Below are 15,915 nucleotides of genomic sequence, written 5' to 3'. Positions count from 1 at the left end.
CAAAAACAAATACATATTGCAAATGCTTTTTTTCGAACCGTGCCCGTAACGCGGCTACTTTTAAATATACGTTGCGTATACTTCTTTACTGAACAACATTCCAATATCTCCTAACGACTGGTAAAAAATATATATACTGCAGCCTACCAGGAAAAGTTATTGATCGCCTTTAACTTAAAAGCAGCGTTTTCGCTCCGCCGCTCGACCCCCTCCTTTCCGTTTATCGCAAACGGCATTTTTCCCACAAGACGCGGCGAAACCGGGTGTGACGTCATAGCATCCCGCGATGTAGTACAGAAAACAAATATAGTTAAAACTCTTCTAACTTTAACTAGAAAATGAATTACTAAGCGAAAATATTATAAACTACAATGCTTCGAGTGTTTTCCATGTTGATGAGGGTGAGTACAAATGACTGATTTACAATAATTTAATTGTGAAAGTGCACTTGATTTATCGTACAATTTCATTGGACCTCTGTGAACTACTCATCAATTTTATTGGTCTACTGTTACGAGGCAAAATGTTTACAAGGCGGCATGAAAAAAAAATGCATTAGCCACTCCGTATTAAAGGCCGCAAAGTTCAAAGCTGTTCAAAATGTGGGAAAAAAGTAGCGGCTTAAAATCCGGAATCTACGGTATATAGCTAGCATGCCCAAGATCTTTGCACAGCACTGTAAATGGCAATGAGGCTTCTGCCTTATGGGCTTGATGCCTTTTATGCCTGCTGTTAGGGAATATTCTGGAGTTACGTGAATATAGCAGATATTAATTCAAACAAGAAATAGTTCTTAATGTAAATTGTAAATTGCAAGCAGTAAATTGAAGCTACAGTTTATTTGTTCGTACAAGCAGCACTACATCCTCCGTTCCCATCCATACACCTTTGCCTCGCGTCATTTCACCTCACTCCTACCAGCTTGTACTCTTTCCTCTCTCCCTACTGTCTTATTCTGGATTGTTCCTCCTTCCTCTCCAGTCCTGATGAAGGGTATTGGCCCAAAACACTGACTGAGTATCCCCCTCCATAGATCCTGCCTGGTCTGGTGAGTTCCTCCAGTATTTTGTGTGTGTTGCTCCAGATTTCCAGCATCTGCAGAATATCATGTCTACTCACTGTTCAGACTGTGAGTACCATTAGAAAAGAGGCACAGGAGCCTGAAAATGCACAATTAATAATTTAGGAACAGCTTCTTCCCTTTCAGCAGCAAATTTCTGAATGGTCCATGAACATTACCTCACTATTTTGTTACATTTTTAACTATCTATCTAATTATTTATTTATGTTCCTCATTTGTAACTGATAGAAACTTTTTTATGTACTATACTCCTGTCACAAATTACCAAATTTTGTGACCTATGTCAGTGATAATAAACCTGATTCTGATGTACTGTGGATTTCTTTCACTTCTATTTGAAAAAATAATCAGAGCAGAGTGATATGGTTATTGAGATCTTTAGGTCAGGGACTGATCTGCTTACAGTGACCAATTTCTGATTAAGTATACGTATTGTTATATTTTAAATTTTGTCAAGAAACTGGCCTTAGATTGATTCTTCTGAGTAGATCTATTGAAGAAATGCATTGTTTGTAATCTATCCAAGGAAATTGCTTGACAAGTGGGATTAGCAATTTTCTTATTAAAACTAACTGTTGGTTGATGTCTTGAAAGCACTGTTCAGATTGAGGTCACAGGCTTAAAGGACTGAGAGAAATTCATTATTAATGTTACATTGAAATGAGGAAAGGTGTTCGTGTCTCAGAAGTAATGATTGAACATGTACATTCCAATACTGTATTTCAGGACATTCCAAAGAACTGGACAGTCATTAAAATTGTTTAGAAGTCACTGCTATAACTTGCATGCATTTCGGTCCCACTGACTGAGTAAATAGATAATCAGGCAGATTTTCCTGTGAAATTGTAATCATAATATTAAACCCACATTCTTTGATAATATTATAAACATAAGTGAGTTAAAAAGGGCATAATCAATTGAACATTTGAGTTCAAGGAATGCATCAAACTTTCATGATGCAGTTCTTCTGTGAGTATGAGAATTAGAATTTTAGGGTATCTGAGTATCATCATGTTTATTGGACATGACAGAGTAAGAACATGCAGTTGTTAGGATTTGTTAAGCTTTTAAATTTTTAATACCACTCTACTGATGCAATCGATTTTAATTCAAAATGACAAAAAAACCACAATGGTCTCATTGAGTAGAACATTTTAAAAACACTCGACAGAAATAGAACAGAAGATTGATTCTTGCTGCACACAATACACTCAGTTTGACTTTAACATCTGGTTCTACTCAGTTTAAGTGCAGGAAGTCCACATATTGTACTTTATCCAGTTGCGGAGCCATTACGATGTTTTGGGACATGTGCACTGGAAGGATTGATTGAAAAGACATTAACCTAAAGCAAGGGAATAGAATAACAACATGTATAATATTTTTCCAAAATTTATGTGAGGAATATGTAATTTGGGTCTTAATTACAATGGGGTTGTAATTTGTTCTCTGTTTCATGTGCCAAGCACATGACAAGCCAATAGAACAGAATTCAATGCACATACATCATAGGCTAGGCAGAGTGCATCAAAGGTTGAATATTTGTCTTCAGTGCAGCACACTTTCAGAAACTTTGAGCAAATCTTTTATTGGTCACAAGCAAGACCAAATTGTTCATGGAATATGTATTGCACTATATTTTTCAATCCATTTTACAGAGATAACCATTTTGACAGAAATTATCAAGGGTTAGTGGATTCAAGGGAACACTTAAATCTTCTGAATTCATCCGAAATTCAAATTATATTTCAAGCTAATCAATAACAACTTTCATCAATCTAAACTATTATTCGCAATCAGGAGAAGCTAGGCAAACAGAAGCTATTTGTCTAAAGCATCAGAGACTGAGGGGGCAACCTGATTTAAGTATTTAAGATTACAAGAAGTTATAGATAGGGTAGAGATTCAGAGCATTTTCTCAGGAGACAAATGGCAAATACTAGATGGTATAGCCTTAATGTGAGCAGGGAAAGTTGATTTATGAAGCAATTCTTTTTACACAGAGTTCCAGTTGCCTGGAATGTGCTGCCAGTTGAATTGGTGAAAGCAGATACAATAGCAATCACAAGGAATGGGGAGGGAGGTAAAAGAGATGGGTGAGTGGTGATGCTAAACAGTGATTGTATCACAGCTGCAGAAAGGGAATACATCATGGAGGGACTGTCAACTGAGTCACAGTGGGTGGAAGTCAGAAATAGGAAGGGAGCGATCACTCTTTTTGGAGTGTTCTACTTGCCCCCCCCCCCCCCCACCCCAGAGCAAGAGAGACATTGAGGAGCAAATCTGGAGACAGATTTTGAAAGGCGCGAAATAACAGGGTTGGTGCCATGTCTGACTTCAACTTCTCTAACATTGATTGGCACCTCTTTATTGTAAAAAGCTTACCTAGTTCAGAATTTTCAAGGTGTTTCTAGGAATGAATTATGACGCAATATGCAGACAGGTGAAAAGAGGAAAGGCCATACTGCATCTAGTTCTCAGCAACGGTGATAGATCTCTCAATAGATAAGAATTTCGGAGACAGTGCCCACAACTACCTGACCTTTAGCATAGCCTTGGACAGAGATAGCCTTGAACAGATGGTATGGAAACAAATTTAATTGAATAAGGGTGAATTTTGATGCTCCAGGAAGAACTTAGGAGCATAGCTTGGGAACAGATATAATTAAGGAAATGCAAAACAGAAATGTAGAGGTTGCTTAGGGAACATTTGTATGTGGTAGCCATGGACACCCACATGGGCCCCAACTATGCCTGCCTTTTCGTTGGTTAGAAAGAACAGTCCATGTTTCAAAACTTCTTTGGTTATGCTCCCAAACTCTTCCTCTGCTATATTGACAAATGCACTGGTGCTGTTTCATGCACCTATGCTGAGCTTGTCAATTTCATCAACATTATCTGCAACTTCCACCCTGCCCTTAACTTCACTTGGTCCATTTGACACCTCCCTCCCCTTTCTTGATTTCTCTTTCTCCATCTCTGTAGACAAACTGTCGACCGACGTCTTTTATAAACCTGCCGCTTCCAATGGTAATCTTGTCTATAACTCTACCCACTCTGTCTCCTGTAAAAATGCTATTCCCTATTCTTAGTTCCTTTGGCTCCACTGCATCTGTTCCCTTGATGTGGCTGACATTTCCAGGGCATCAGAGACTACCTCCTTCTTCAAAGAACGGATTTCCTTTCCTCCACCATTGATGCTGCCCTCACCCACATCGCCTCCATTTCTGTAACATCCACACTCATCCTATCTTTCCACCACTTTAACAGGACAGTTCCCCTTAGCCTTACCTACCAGCCCATGAGCTGCCGCATCGAAAACATCATTCTTCACATCTGCTGCCATCTCCAAAGGGATCCTACCACCAAACGTATCTTTACCTACACCCCCTTTCTCCACTTTCTGTAGGGATTGCTGCCTCTGCAATTCCCTTGTCCGTTTGTCCATCCCCACTAATCTCCCCTCCCAGCACTTATCCCGACAAGCATCCAAAGTGCTGCACCTGCCTATTCATCTCCTCCATTCATGGCCCCAAACAGTCCTTCCGATTGAGGCAACACTTCACCTGCAAATCTGCTGGGGTTGTCAATTGCATCGAGTGCTCCTGATGCAGTCTCTTCGACATTGGTGAGACTCATTGTAAATTGGGGGACTGCTTTGTTGAGCACGTCCACTCCAACCACCAAAAGTGGAAATTCCCAATGGCCAAACATTTTAATTCCATTCCCATTCTCATTACCACATGTTGGTTCATGTTCTCCTCTCTGAGAGGAGGAGCAGCACCTTATGTTCTTTTTGGGTAGCCTCCAACCTGTTGGAATGAATATCAATTTCTCCTTCCAGTAAAAGAAATTTCTCTCCCCCCTCCCCTCTTCTTCCATTCCTCACGCTGGCCCCTCCTCTTCTCACCTGCTTCTCCCCTCCTCCTGGGTCCCCTTCTCCTTTCCTTTGCTCCAATGGTCCATTCCCCTCTCCTATCAGGTTCCTTCCTCCGCAGCCCCTTTCGTTTTCCTACCCAGCTGGCTTCACCTATTACCGCCAACAGCGACTATTTATTCATTTCCGTAGATGCTGATTTCCTCCAGCATTTTGTGCGTGTTGAATGGGGTTTTCGATAGGTTTGTCTCATTGAAAGGACAGAAGGGTGAAGGATCCATGGTTGACAAGAGATGTGAAACATCACATCAATGGGAAGAAAGAAGCAAGTGGTAGGTGGGTAAGAAGGCATATGAGTCCGAATAAAGGGTCTCAGCACATAACGTCATCTCTTTCTTCCTCTCATGGATACCAACTGACCTGATGAGTTTCTCCTGCATCCTGTGTTTGTTACTGTGGATTTCCAGCTTCTTCAGAATTTCTTGTGTTTCAGAAGGCATATGTTCAAAGTTCAAAGTAAAATTTATTGTCAGAGTACATACATGTCACCACATACAGCCCTGAGATTCCTTTTCTGCGAGCATGCTTATCAAATCTATAGAACCATATCTGTAAACAAGAACAATGAACAACAAACTGTGCAAATGCAAATATAAGTACATAGTGTTATGTAACCCCGTAACCAGGTAACTTACCAGCAAAGATAGATGGATCAGCTGAGTCGGATGCTACTATTTTCAAACGTTTTATTCAAAAAGGGCACAAACGTATGGTTAATACAAAACATTCAGATCATATACATCGTCAAAACTCAATCTAAAACACCGGTGTAATAATAATCAATCAGAAATAAGCTCTATAGTTGTCTAGGGGTAATACTGAGTCCAATTGAAATATAAAGAGTCACTCAGAAGTTTGCAGGCTTTTCCCGTTCGGGAACCACTGGGGTTTTCACGTTGTGGAGAGAGAGAGATGAATTAGAAAAGATGAACACTTGCCCGTTGTCTTTGCAGAGCAAATCCTTGGAATCAGGGGAGCAGGCTTCCCCGTTGTTAGTTAAAAGCAGTCTTTCGTTGGTTCTAGCCACAGATTCAAAAGTTGGAATCTAACGCACGTGGCTTCCTTCAAAAATGGCTTCCCGCTCCCACGGGAATCGGTATCGTGCTTCCTTGGTGTCTCCTTGGTGCGTCTGAGGGTTTCCCCCCCTCAGACCCTCCTTTATACTTCGTCACGGGATCGCAGGTGTCAATCAAGGTTGCAGGTAATGCGATCTCTCTCTCATCCAACCCACTTTGCCTGAGGGCTTTTCACGTGGTCTCCATGAGACAATAGTCAATGTTGCCTTTATTCTGCTTCTTGGGAGAACGTGGTCTTCCGCACATCCCCCTCTCTCTCTCCCATTTTCCTGTGTCTATTCAGCACGTCTCTTTCTCTCTTGGGTCAGTTGACCCCCCCTCGACTAAGGCTCTTGCGATTCTCACAAAGGAGGGGGCCGAGGGCATAACACCTCCCCCCATAGCAGGTTTTTAACCAGCGGTTAAAAACGGGTTGGTACAGGACTTTTTTTTTAATCTACATACTACACAAGCTTTTCTCTTCACAGAGTACTACCGTTATACATTCAAGTCAGTATCTAAACAGGTAACAAGTACAGTGCCCCTTTTCTTTAATACCTTAACCTCACGTGCCATACGTCTGGTAGCATCAAACTTCAGCTTAATAACCAACTTATTTATTTGCTTTCTTCAGCAACATAACTAAAGAGTTGTGATCTTAGTTTACGTGTGTACTACAAAAGTTCATGCAAAATACTAATTTTTATGTTACTTTCAAACTTAACAGTCAAGCTTCCATGGGTGTTGTCTTTATTATTCACATACTTTGTCAAAATCCCTTAAAACCAGCTTCTGCTATTTAAAAATCGCGTCCCCATTAACCCTCGCCTCTTTTCCGGTTAATTCCCTCGTGGTGATCTTGGGCACCCTGGCGAAATAGGCTTTCGCCCGTTCCTTTCATAGTAGTTATTTTATCAACGTGTTCCAAACTTAGACCATCTTCCGGATTTCCACCCAATTCCTTAATTTTGTGCAATTTGTTATTTTTCTCTTCAGGACCCGTCATGCTATTAGTTTCCAATTTAAGATCTGCAAGCGATCCCGCTTTGTTCAGACAGCAGGTTAAGTGCTGCCTGTTCACACCACACCCTTGCATAACAATAGCGTGTGGGGCCCCTTTACCTTCCAACTCAACCTGTAATTGATTCACAGGCTTTGTGGTACTGAGCCATTGTCTCTGTAGCCTGGTTGCTGCTTCTGATATCAGTCCAGCCTTTAAATTTTCTTCATTCAATTTGGGAACTACACATTCCCCTTTTCCTTCAATAATATTCACCTCATCAACTTGTAACCCACTTTCGAGCACAAACACCTGGGAACTCTTACTTCCCAAGGTTAACCCTTTTTTTCCCGAACCAAGTCTATCTGCTCCAAAAGGACAGCCGTCTCGTCCAGCTGAGTCAAATACCTCCACTTTTTTCTGAGCTCCGTGACTAGGTTCAGCACCACGTGCATCCCCATCTTGGACACACTCAAACAGGACATTGGCCTCTTCCAGGCTTTCAACACCCGTACCTTTTTCAAATTCTAACGTCCCCCGATCCTTCCAGCTACTCTCTAGGCAGCCCCCCGTTGGGGAAGGTGCAACCCTGCGAGCTGAAACAACCTCCTCGGCCATTTCAGCTGACTTCTCCACAGCAAGGATACCCTTCCTCTCTAAGACTGCCCTCATTTCACTCTCGGGACCATCGAGAACATCTTTAGAACTCTCAACTTCTCCAAACAATTCTGCCAAACCAGACAGATCAACCACATCCAACTCTGGACGTTTTAACAGCTTTATCCGTTTCTCATCTTTATTTCCTACCTCTAGGACCTTTCTCTTTACTAAGGGGGGGGCTATCTCCTTACCCCCTTTCACTTTACTCCTTTCTGTTTTACCACCCTCTGAACCCTCGTGGTATAGGGTCGGTAAAAACGTCTTGGCCAATTCACTACTGGCCCGATTTAAACTGCTCTGGTTCTCAGCTGCTTTTCTCGACAGGCTGCAAGTGTCCGCGCATGCGGGACAGCTCGGGGACTCCATGGGCGGGGCCTCAACTATCAGGGCGGTTCCCATCTTCCCACCCGCGAGGTCATTACCCAAAAGGAGGTCCACGCCCTCCCCCGGTAACTCCGGCAGGACTCCTAGTTCCACAGGTCCCGACACCAACTCGCAATCTAGAAGGACCCTATGCAAAGGCACGACCTCAGTCCGGTTCCCTATACCTCTCAGGGCTACCTCCCCCGTCCGAGGGCCGAATTTTAACACATTACGGCTAATTAACGATAGTTCCGCCCCCGTGTCTCTCCAAATTCGTACGGGGATGGGGGGGTCCCCTTCTCTCAAAGACACAGTTCCTTTGGAACTAAATGTCTCCCGCCCCTCCGGTATTCCATCTACCTGGGGCCCTCTTGTCCATTTCCTGATTACCACTGCACGCCCGATAGGGATCGCTGCTCTCTCCCTCTCTGGCTCCTTTCTCGGAGCAAAGCAGTTCGATGCGATATGACCCACCTTCCCACAATTAAAGCAGGTTAAACCAGAGGGTCTCCAGGTTTCCTGTCTGTTATCCTCACTTTTTCTGCTAGCTCCCGGCGGGATCTCCGCCTCAGCCGGCGGGCTTTCCCTACCATTCCGACGGTCTCTCGGGTAACTTTTTGGCGAGGAAAACTTTGTCTTGTGGGTTAGGGCATGTTCATCTGCGACCCTAGCCATCTCTGAGATGGACTGATTCGTCCTCTCATTTAAATACATTTGGATCTCTTCCGGAACGCAACCTTTAAATTCCTCAATCAAAAATAACTCCCTGATACGCCCATAGTTCTCGGCCACCTTTTCAGCGGTGCACCAACGGTCCAAGAGCACACCCTTCTCATGGGCTAGCTCGGTATATGTTTGATTCCACCCCTTCCTTAAATTTCAGAACCTTTGTCTATACGCCTCAGGTACTAACTCGTAACCTCGGAGAATGGCCTCCTTTACTTGATCATAATTCCCGTCCCTTTCTGGGGGCAGCGCGGCATATACCCGCTGTGCTTTTCCTCGTAACACACTTTGTAACAACGCCACCCACTGCTCTCTGGGCCACTTTTGATTCACTGCCACCTTCTCAAAAATCAAGAAATAACTATCAACATCCGTCTCCTCGAACGGGGGGACCAACCTCAACGTCCGACTAACATCAAACCCCTCCTCTCTCTCTTCCCCTTGAGCTCTTCGCTCTTGCTTTCGCCTGTCCAGCTCCAATTCATGGCCCCTTTGTTTCTCTTTCTCGGCTACTTCCAGCTGCTTTAACTGGAGCTCATGATCCCGTTTCATCTCTAATTCCTTTAGTTTGAACACATGCTCTCTTTTCCCTCGCAGCTCTTTCCGTTGCCCTTTCAGTTCTTTCCGCAGCCTTCTCAGCTGCTTCTACTTCTAGCTGCTTTACTTTAAGCTCATGGTCCAACCTTGCTTTCTCCAACTCTGCCTGATCTGTCCCACTCGCTAATCTCTTTTCGGGAATATTTTCCAAATCCTCAGCTGCAAACACCTTCTTCCCAACGTAATGCTGGTGTATGACCCTTCGCACTTCCTGCTTTTTCATTGCTGGCTTCACCGCTGTGAGGTCTAACGCCTGCGCCAAATTTACCAAGTCTGATTTTGTAGCCTTCCCTAGCGCCTCTACCGTCGGGTTTCTCATAAATTCATCCACATCCATCTTTGCTGGTTTCCCGTCTGGCTACCTGCGTAACCAGATTTAAGTTTGGACTTACAGCCCGATTCACTGACCCTCCCGTTTGGTTTCAAACCCGGGACGAGAACCCCACTTGTTACGTAACCCCGTAACCAGGTAACTTAACAGCAAAGATAGATGGATCAGCTGAGTCGGATGCTACTATTTTCAAACGTTTTATTCAAAAAGGGCACAAACGTATGGTTAATACAAAACATTCAGATCATATACATCGTCAAAACTCAATCTAAAACACCGGTGTAATAATAATCAATCAGAAATAAGCTCTATAGTTGTCTAGGGGTAATACTGAGTCCAATTGAAATATAAAGAGTCACTCAGAAGTTTGCAGGCTTTTCCCGTTCGGGAACCGCTGGGGTTTCACGTTGTGGAGAGAGAGAGATGAATTAGAAAAGATGAACACTTGCCCGTTGTCTTTGCAGAGCAAATCCTTGGAATCAGGGGAGCAGGCTTCCCCGTTGTTAGTTAAAAGCAGTCTTTCGTTGGTTCTAGCCACAGATTCAAAAGTTGGAATCTAACGCACATGGCTTCCTTCAAAAATGGCTTCCCGCTCCCACGGGAATCGGTATCGTGCTTCCTTGGTGTCTCCTTGGTGTGTCTGAGGGTTGTCCCCCCCTCAGACCCTCCTTTATACTTCTTCACGGGATCGCAGGTGTCAATCAGGTTGCAATCTCTCTCTCTCTACCAGCCCACTTTGCCCAAGGGCTTTTCACGTGGTCTCCATGAGACAATAGTCAATGTCGCCTTTATTCTGCTTCTTGGGAGAACGTGGTCTTCCGCACGTCCCCCTCTCTCTCTCCCATTTTCCTGTGTCTATTCAGCACGTCTCTTTCTCTCTTGGGTCAGTTGACCCCCCCCTCGACTAAGGCTCTTGCGATTCTCACAAAGGAGGGGGCCGAGGGCATAACAATAGCAATAAATAATGAGCCTGAAACAACATGAAGTGAAAGAGCATGAAATAACAGGATAACGAGTCCTTAAATTAAGACCATCATTTGTGGAAACACCAGGCACAGGATGAGTGTAGCTATCCGCTTTTGTTCAGGAGCCTGATGGTTGAGGGATAGTAACTGTTCATGAACCTGGTGGTGTGAGTCCTGAGGCACTCGTACCTTCTACCTGATGGCAGCAGCGAGAAAAGAACAATGCCTGGGTGGTGAGGATCTTTGATAATGGATGCTGCTTTTCTACGGCAATGTTACATGTAGATGTGCTCAATGGCTTTACCTGTGATGTACTGGGCCAAATCCACCACCTTTTGTAGGATTTTGTGCTAAAAGGCATTGGTGTTCCCAAACCAAGCTGTAATTCAGCCAGTCAGCACACCTTCCACCTCACATCTATAGCGGTTTGTCAAGGTTTTTGATGACATGCCAAATCTCCGCAGTCTCCTGGGGAAGTAGAGGCACTGGCATGATTTCTTTGTGATTTTATTTATATGATGGGTCCAAGACAGGTTTTCTGAGATAGTGACATCCAGGAATTTAAAGTTACTGACCCTCTCCACCTCTGATCCTCCAATGTACTGGCTCATGGACTTCTGGTTTCCTCTCATGAAGTCTACAATCAGTTCCTTAATGTTATTGACATTATTGCATATGGTGTGTTGGCCTTCATTAAGTGGGAGGTTGAGCTTAAGAGTCACATGGTAATGGTGCAGCTGTATCAAACTCTGGTTAGACCACACTTGGAGGATTGCATTCAGTTCTGGTTGCCTTGTTATACACTCAGTGACTATCTTATTTGGTACACCTGCTCATTAATTCAAATATCTAATTGGCCAATCATTTGGCACCATCTCAATGCATAAAAACATGAATACAAGGTCAAGAGGTTCAATTGGTGTTCATACCAAACATCAGAGTGGGAAAGAATTATAATTTAAGTGATTTCAACCATGGAATGATTGTTGGTGCCAGACAGGTAGTTTAAATATCTCAGAAGTTGTTGATCTCCTTGAATTTTCACATGCAACAGTCTCTAAAGTTTACAGCGAATAGCGTGGAAAACAAAAAAAAACATCCAATGAGCATCAGTTGTGTGAAAAAAAAGACCTTGTTATCGGAAGCCATCAGAGGAGAATGACCAGACTGGTTCAAGCTGACAGAAAATGACAGTAACTCAGATAATCACACATTGTTAAAGTGGTGTGCAGAGGAGCGTGTCTGAACACACAACATGTCGTACATTGAAGTGGAAGGGTTACAACAGCAGAAGACTAGAAACATACACTCTGTGTCCACTTGATTAGGTACAGGAGGTATCCAATAAAGTATCTGCTGAGTGTAGGAATGTATAGAAGCTTTAGAGAGGGTGCAGAGGAGATTTACCAGGATGCTGCATGGATCTTTTCTCTTTTGAGCAAATGAGAGTGACTTGACTGAGGTACATGATAGAAAACAATCATAGATAAAGTTGACAGCCAGTGCTGGGTCAGTGAAGCGGGAGGGGAGAAATTACCAGAAACTAGAGAAATTGAGGTTCGTGCATTAGGTTGCATGCTACCTAGATGGAATATGAGGTGTTGCTTCTCCAACTAGAGAGTGGCTTCATCGTGACTGTATAGAGGGCCATAGGCCATGATGTCAGAATGGGAAGTTGAATTGGAATGGGTGGCCATTGAGAAATCCTGTGTTTTATGATGTGCATATCAAAGGTGCATGACAAAGCAGCCACTCAGTGTACATCAGGTTTCGCCAATATAGAGACAGCTGCACCAGGAGAACTGGATATTATAGGTGACACTGATATACTTGCAGGTGAAGTGCCGCCTCATCTGAAAAGTCTGTTTGGTCTGTCTGATGTCCTCAGTGGTAGTGAGGGAGGAGTTGTGCGGACAGGTGTAGCACTTGTGCTGCTTGAAGGGATAAGTGCCGGGGGAAAATCAATGAGGAGGAATGAGTGGAGAAGGGAATCACATAGAGAGTAATCCCTTTGGATAGTAGTGAGTGGGGTGGGTGGGTGGAGGATAAGATCTTGTTGAAGTTTGCAGAAGTTATGGAGAATGATGTGGTGGATCAGAATCAAAATCAGAATCTGCTTTAATATCATCGGCATATATCATGAAATTTGTTGACTTTGTGGCATTAAGACAATGAAATATGTGAGAAAAAACTGTGAATTACAGTAATATAATAGTTAAATTAAGTAAGTAATGCAAAATTGGAAATTAAAAAGTAAATAATTCAAGGATAAAATTCTAATGAAAACCATAGTGGTTGTGAAAGCACAATTATCATTACAAACACATCACAGAGAAGGAAATTTGCCATCCTTCCCAAATTTCTTCTCAGTGATAACTGCAGGCAGACAAACATAGTCCACTCTTAGTTGTCTTTCATAATAGCCCAGCAAACCATAGAGTTTAAGGACAAAATAGTGATGCACAAAAGATATTGTTACACCAGCAATGTACCCATTATTTGAACAAACAAATAAATGACATTAAGCCTTAATTTCAGATTGAATTTTCAGCCAAGTGGCATTTAAAGAGTCCCTGTGAGATTTTTTTAATCTCAAAGCATAAATATCACAGGAATTTATTTTTTCAACGTTTATATAGTCATTATTTTTGATGTTCAGCCAACCTCTAATTAGGCATTTTAACTGACAGATATCCTGAATTGCATATTACAAAAAAAGATGAAATTACTGGTTAGACTGACTTACTTGAGTTGATATATTTAATCTGTGTTCAATGGAAATTAGGATGTTCAAGATTGTACAACTGACACCCTCATCATCTGCATTTTCGAAGAACACAGTATCCTTTGTTCAACAATATGAACCTAGTGTTTCCTAGATTTTCAAAGACAAGCTTCATCTGTAATCCCTTTGCTCTTCCCATGACTTAGGGGAACATAAATCCAGGTGATGGTGAAAGATTTATAATTTCCTTCTTTCATTTCCTTTTTAGATCACAGTTCTGGGACAACAACAGAATGCACCTTGAAGGAAGGTAAGTCTGAATGTTATCTGTTATTAATATATCCGAGGATATTGGGTACTTCTAAAAAATGTTATACAATTTATTTTTAGCCAGTGATGTGAAAGATTAACAGTCATTGTTGACGATTTTTGTGAGCAAAATTTCATATTATGTATCATTTTCAAGATAAGTATACCACTTGTAAGATATGATAACTTTTATTGAACAATGGGGTCTGTTTACTAAGTCAAATATGGAGTTAACAACGGGTACCTTCAGGATAATAGAGTAGATTATTACAAACTTTACCAGCAAATGTGTCAGTCAACCACTTGACTTCTGAGTTTTCCATAATTTTACAAGCAGTTGTAAGAAATATTTGAAGTTTACAATACCAATGTGTGATTCATCAAAATATTTTACCTGCAATAGATTGTGCTAACAGTAAGACAATTCAGTTGTTGAATCAAGGAACGTTTAGAAATAAATTATTCTGAGTGCCATATTTCATTTACTTATTGGTTCATGATGTTCAGTGTAAACATACTTGGTACCGAAAGATATTACACCTTTTATGTGTCACCATAGAGGGCAATGAAAACCAGAATTTATCTTGAGTTACTTTACATGTGAGTGACACAGCATGTGTCAGTTGATAATTGTTCCTTTCATCCAATGGTACTCTCAGATAAAAGATTCCTTCCTGGGTGATAATTTCTTTACAGTAGAAATGAAAATTAATTGTTATTTTCTTGTATGTGGTAATAATTTTATTTGCCAAAAATGATACTTAGATTGCCAAATGCAGTCCAGGTTTGAACTTAACAGAGCTCATTGTATGCCAAAATCCATCTCTTCTGTAGTTACAAGATTTCACTATGCCTTTTTCTTGTTGGGAGAGTGTTCAATTATTTATATTCTGTAGCAGCTACGTGAAGTGCTGCTCTTCTAAGTGTGCTTTTGGTGTTGCTTTTTTCATAGCAAATAGCAATTCAAGTCAGAGACGGTCTCACTAGTTCATGTCCCTTGTTTGTATTGCCTATCAGCTTGAGTCACATTCCTGTCAAAACCGAAACTAATAACTAAGCCTTTACAATATACAACACAGTATTTCCGGCCTTTTGTTGACATAGTTTTTGTTACGTTATTTAATATAAATTATATCATGGGTGCAGGAATGCTTATATTGTTAAGTTTTCAATCAACTGGCTCATGGATTACACAGTTCCATGGATAAGGAATGGTTCACTTTGTTTACAGATTCCAAAAGTGCTGAGATGGAGTACTTGTGTATTATTTCTCAGTGCCTGCAGCAGATTCACCCCAAAGTTGTGACGTTGTTATATTTTTGGTTACTTGTGTAACCAGTTATTGGCATAGAACACTGTACACTTGAGCAAGTCACTTTATTTACTTCCTGTTGGATAATACGAAGAGTTCTATAAAATTCCAGAGTTTTCTACATTCAAAGAGACCTTGATTGTTCCCATACAAACATACTTAACCTTTTGAATAAGACATGGGGAAATCTCATTGAAACCTGTGAATACTGGACAATTTGGTTAGAGGGGACATGCAGGGGATGTTTCCATTTGTGGGAGAGTCTGTGATTCAAGGGGGCAGCCGCAGAATAAAGGAACATCCCCACAGAACTGAGATGAAGAGGAAGGTCTTCAGCCGGGGATGGTGAATATTGAATTTCTTGCCACAGAGGGCTGTGGAAGCTAAATTATTGGTTGTCTTTAAGGCTGAGATAGATAGGTTCATGATTGGTAAAGGGGTTAAAGGTTACAGAAGTCAGCAAATTCAGCCTTAATTGAAGACAGACTCAATGGGATGAATCGTTCAATTCTGCTCTTGTATCTTATGCTTGAGTGTGTTGATATACATGGACAATTGACACGCAATCAATTTGTGTCCAGCATCTTCAATTTATAGGAATCAGGTAGGCAACGATCATATCGTGTTGCCAAATGAGCAAATTCTCTGCCGATTTTTGTGCCATCAGGTGCTAAATTGAAGTCACTATTTTCTAAAATGTAACTTGCAACAAATTGTAAATGTCACTCTGCTCTCCAAGAAGAGGTGCAAAATAAAGTAAACTATAGGCTAGTTACTCTGACCTCAGTGGTTGAGAAGATGTTGGAGTTAATTATTAAGGAGGAGTTCACAGGGTACTTGGAGGCCCAGGATAA

The 15,915-nt window shown here is 41.8% G+C and overlaps 1 protein-coding gene across 1 annotated transcript in view; it reads left to right on the top strand.

Moving 5' to 3' along the window:
• The window catches only part of LOC140729077 (receptor-type tyrosine-protein phosphatase delta-like), a 2,395,537-nt gene that overhangs the window by 949,819 nt on the left and 1,429,803 nt on the right, over window positions 1–15,915 (top strand). The window contains exon 6 of the mRNA XM_073048383.1: window positions 13,709–13,750. The gene's annotated coding sequence lies outside the window, so the exon portion shown is untranslated. The remainder of the gene's footprint in view (window positions 1–13,708; window positions 13,751–15,915) is intronic.

Source organism: Hemitrygon akajei, chromosome 6, assembly GCF_048418815.1.
Source record: "Hemitrygon akajei chromosome 6, sHemAka1.3, whole genome shotgun sequence".
NCBI lineage: Eukaryota > Metazoa > Chordata > Chondrichthyes > Myliobatiformes > Dasyatidae > Hemitrygon > Hemitrygon akajei.
Note: the sequence above shows the minus strand (reverse complement) of the source record. Positions and strands in the feature narration are given on the sequence as shown.